The 5,000-nt window shown below is 41.7% G+C and overlaps 1 long non-coding RNA gene across 1 annotated transcript in view; it reads right to left on the bottom strand.

Annotated features, from left to right (window-relative positions):
- LOC119576241 overlaps positions 1-4,503 on the bottom strand; it is a 13,127-nt gene extending 8,624 nt beyond the window's left edge. The window contains exons 1-2 of the long non-coding RNA XR_005229033.1: positions 4,399-4,503; positions 3,550-3,633 (exon numbers count right to left, since the gene is read on the bottom strand). This is a non-coding gene — a long non-coding RNA (uncharacterized LOC119576241). The remainder of the gene's footprint in view (positions 1-3,549; positions 3,634-4,398) is intronic.
- Between the last annotated feature and the right edge of the window lie 497 nt (positions 4,504-5,000).

Below are 5,000 nucleotides of genomic sequence, written 5' to 3'. Positions count from 1 at the left end.
ACGAAGACACATGCACAACATCACGCGCACTCTCACACGCGCGATTATTAACAAACACACAAACTAACCACGACCCAAATGTTCTATTTTCCGGCCTCCTCGAACATGTGCTCCGCTTCCACCATGCCGTGAGGTTATGTAACATCATCTGGTAGTCCCCGCGTGGTAGACTTAGACCTTTATCTAGATATCTTGATAGGTAGGCCAAGTTTATTTGTTTTTTAGCAAAAACTAATATTTTGTATTTTGGAATCAATATTGGTATAGCTTTCAATACTATAGTAAATTTATAAAAGAGTATCTGTAAAGATTTCACTAACTGACCAGGTTGGTTTGCAGTACTTGAATTTTTGTGGTTTATTTAAAGATTCGATGGGTCTTTAACCTTAACGCTGAATGCCCCGATTGCCCAGCTGGGTTGCAGCCAAGATCCAAGGCGAACTCAACAACGCTAGTGGTTCTGCAAGATGAAAGGAAGAAAGAGGGGGAGAAGGAAAGGGGTGATGAGGAAGAGAAGAAGGGGGGCTGAAGGAGAAAGAGTAGGGGAGAGGAGCAGCAAGAGGAGACGGGAAAGGTGGAGGAAAAGGAGGAAAAGACGGAGCAATAGGTAGGTGAAGATAATAGCCGGACAAAAGAGGAAGGTATGTACAGAAGTAAGATAACCTAGAAAGATTAGGGAGGAAAGGAAGAGGAAAAGAGAAGCATTAGGTAGATGAAAACGAGGGAAGAAACTGAGGAAGAGGGAGGTGAAGAGACAAAGCAGATATAGGAAAACCAAGATAGGCTAGGGAAGAGAGAAAGAAGAAAAGAGAAGCAGTAGATAGGAAAAGGAAAGGAAAATAAGGAAGAGGAGGAGGGAGATGAAAAGACGGAGCTGAAGCAGGAGAACCAAGAACCGAGGAAGGTTGACGAAGCTACCCGTCCCTCATTCTACACAGGGTTGACCTTCACGTAGCAACTCATTATCCTTGGTGTTATTCCATAGGTAGGGCACACGCACGTAAGCAAAGTATGCCAGGGACAAAATGCTGCAATGCCTCAACCTAACATTAAAGTGTTAATGTGAAAAACGACCTTAGAAATACCGTCCTGCATAACAGGCTTACCATTTGGAGATTATGTAAGAATTTGCTTTTCAGTTTATCTCGGTATCAACAGTGTCTTCGAACAAAAAAATAAAGAAAAGAGAAAATGAATGTTATAATATATGTATTTTATATTCTAGAACAATGGTTATATTATATTTTAAAAAATACAAGAATCTACATCGTTATAACGAACGTAAAATCACCCATAATCTACATGTACCTTTTGTTCTCTAACGATGTTATCACCCATTATCTTAAGAGTTATACTGAACGAAAGTTACGGTTTTGTACTCTCGCGTTTTTTCTTACCGCACCTAAGAAACATAGGTGTCAAAATGTTATAAAATGAGAAGAATGTACTTCTCTTAACTGCATTCTCCTCATGTTTATAGCATGTGTCATTAATTCCATTGTACGTAATCTGCAAAAGTATATATCTATTTATGATTGTGTATCATTTTAGTGAAGAAAATCTGTTTTATTTGTTTCTGTTATCACTTTTTAAAAGTAGCTACACTTCTGGTCTCATTTTATAACTATTTACATTCACGTATATTTCTTTGAGTAGTCCACAAAGGTACTACCGGGTATTGTGCGCCAAGGACATCTGTTTCGCGATTATCATCTTTAACGAAAAGAGTACATATTACCTTGTGTGTGTGTGTGTGTGTGTGTGTGTGTGTGTATTTGTATGTGTATGTGTGTGTATGTGTATGTGTGTATGTGTATGTGTGTGTATGTGTATGTGTGTATGTGTGTATGTATGTGTGTGTGTGTGTGTGTGTGTGTGTGTGTGTGTGTGTGTGTGTGTGTGTGTGTGTGTGTGTGTGTGTGTGTGTGTGTGTGTGCGTGCGCGCGTGTGTGCGTGTGTGTTAGAGAGAGAGAGAGAGAGGGGGGGGAGGGAGGGAGGGAGGGAGGGAGGGAGGGAGGGAGGGAGGGAGGGAGGGAGGGAGAGAGAGAGAGAGAGAGAGAGAGAGAGAGAGAGAGAGAGAGAGAGAGAGAGAGAGAGAGAGAGAGAGAGAGAGAGAAGGCCATGGCGCCATCACAACCTTGCACCTGTCTGGCAAGACATATGGTGGACGACCACTATTGGCCGAAAATCGATCAGCTGATGGCTGTGAAACAACTAAAATGAAATCTGATAAACACCCCCTAAACAGTATGTCTCTCCCCTTCATACAGTAACATGTTACCAGAAACCAAAGAAGGAAACGGAAAGAGACGAGATTATCTTACTACTGTTACCATGGATCGGCACCTTGGCATACTCCGAGTCAAGGTCACAGAGTCAAAAGCCGACCCCCCCGTCCACCACTGTCCGCACTCATTTTTCTCCGTTTTCCCGCGCATCAAAACCACTTTTATTAATCCCGGTAGACGTGTAAGAATCCATGTTACGTGATCACATAATCGAAAGTACCAGGTCGCCAAAAGTGGCATAGAGGGAGAGCTGCCAAAAAATGCAACCCTGTAGGATATCGCGGGTCTATATTGAACGGGTAGCCTGGCAACACCGCAGAGTACTTGTTACGTAACTGCCAAATGCGCCGGTTGAATAAGGGTTGTAGGGGAAGGGGAGGGGGGGGGGGAGGTAAAGAGGAAGGGTTGAGGAGATGCCGGCGACGGAGAGTTGGGGGGGGGGAGGAGAGGGAGGGAGTTGGTGGAGAAGAGGAGTGAAGGAGAATCAGGAAGGTGGAGGAGAGGGGAGGAGAGAAGTATGGGAGAGGGGAAGGGAGAGTAATGGGAGGGGGGGAGAAAGTAGAGAGTGGAGAGTTGGGAGGGGAAGGGGGTTGAATCGATAAAGGGAGTAGAAAAGAGAAGTAGAGAGAGGGAGAAGGAAAGGGGTATTTGAGGACGAAGAGAGAAGGGAAGCGCCGAGAGATCGTACCCAACTTATTGAACGTGGTTACTGGCTTGGCATAGTAGCAGAGGAAAAAGAACTGCTGTGTACTCATCGTTGAATCAAACCCATGTGAAGTTGCATGACAAGTAAAGGAATACCAGCAGTATATGTCTAAAGTTCTTACGTAAAACCATACAATATAGCGACAGTGAGAAAGGTTATGAGTACATGAACTTCAGGAGTGGTATTTCTCTCATTCAAATGAAAGTACAGCCTGATTTTTTGTCTCAAAACAGTAAATATTTTCTTGCGCCATGCTGAAGCTATTAATTAAATAAGAGACAGTAGCTCAGTACTTCGCCTTGTATCCGCGCGGCTCATCCAAGGCTTGAATAGCTGCGCATGGCTACTAACAACAGACAAGAATTTTGGAGTCTGAACATCGTAGTGCAGTCGCTTTTAAAAGCTAGTTTGGTGCACAGAATCACATTTTATTTTTATTTGGATGCAATGAACGATTTTCAATTGAGCATTTAAACACACAAAAACGTACAAAATATCTCCGTCAACTCACCGCACAATTATGAATACACAGGCATCACCCTTCCTTTTACTCACCATAAGCTAAGGGCGGCTTGTGTTTCGGGGCAGGGAGGGGGGACCTCGGCCTCAGGAGCGGCGGCGGGTTGTTCATCAGACATGCTGTGGGGACAAAACAATAATTTTCGCTATGCATATGAAGAAAGTGTAATTTTGGTAAACCCATACTATGTATACTTTTCTCACATTTCCTTCTTAGTGTACGGGGTGAGATATTGCGTGTAGGATATACGGACTTAGATATAGGAAAAGCACGAAGATATAACGCAGGAATTGTTGGTTGAGGTTCCTAACTTATTCACCGGCATGTGTAGCAGCCAGAGAACTCGCATTTCCAGTTTGGTTAACACTGACAATACAGGATACAACCATTCAAAAAAGTAAGTTATAAGCAACCGTGACCCTTCAGTCTGCATATAAATTCTAATCGCTAAAGATATTTCCAAATATACAGAGAGAGATGGAATGAAGGATTTTGAGAAAAAAATAAATAAATAAATAGTTCATAGAAATACTGATTGACTGGTAGATGAATGTAGATTCATCGATAGAGACACAGAGAGAGAGAGATTAAAGTAAGTTATTTATAAGCAAATGTGACCCTTCAATCTGCATATAAATTCTAGTTGCGAAAGATATTTCCAAATATTCAGAGAGAGATGAATTGAAGGATTTTGAGAAAAAAAGATAAATAGTTCATAGAAATACTGACTGACTGGTAGATGAAGGTAGACTGATCGATAGAGACAGAGAGATTAAAAGCAAAGGAGGAATTGCAGTTAGATTATCTAAAGCCACTTCGGTATCACAAATGCCTAACTAAAAGCATATGTGAATGTGCACGTATACCATACCCTACATATTCACCTGAGTACTGCAGACGGGACGCGTGTCGTTGCCAAAGGACGTGAGGGAACTGCGGAGATTGTTACTAGGCTCGTAGACTGGTTCACTATGCCCCACCTACTTTTGTGACGTCATGAAGTTTACCCCGCCCATTCTTGTAACGTTGAACTTGAATTATTTGAGAAATAGCTTGTCTGCTTCAGGCTTCATTCATAGGTTATAATGGTCTATGCTTGTTATCTTTGTTTGAGTACGTACTTATGAAACAGAGAACACATATTAACATATTTTGGATCGGGTAATGTAACTTTTGTTTGTTATCTACACGATTTGTATTACTTTTTTATACATTTCTTGCTAACTTCCATGTAATAATTTGTGACACTTCATGACTGATGTTAACACTGAAAAGTAGGTCGAGTTGATGTTCCTTATCGTATTAATGTTATCACATTAGTTATCAAAAAAAATCTGTATTTCAGGACTTGGATGTTAATGGCCGTGAAATATCGTGTGAAATAGTTCATTTACCATCTTTGCGTCATGTACCCCTACATTACCAAACATCATCATTCTTACAACACCGGCAGGTAAGATAGCCACCATGCCCACCCGATAATACC

The sequence above is a fragment of the Penaeus monodon genome, chromosome 8 (genome assembly GCF_015228065.2).
Source record: "Penaeus monodon isolate SGIC_2016 chromosome 8, NSTDA_Pmon_1, whole genome shotgun sequence".
In the NCBI taxonomy this organism is placed as follows: Eukaryota; Metazoa; Arthropoda; class Malacostraca; order Decapoda; family Penaeidae; genus Penaeus; species Penaeus monodon.
Note: the sequence above shows the minus strand (reverse complement) of the source record. Positions and strands in the feature narration are given on the sequence as shown.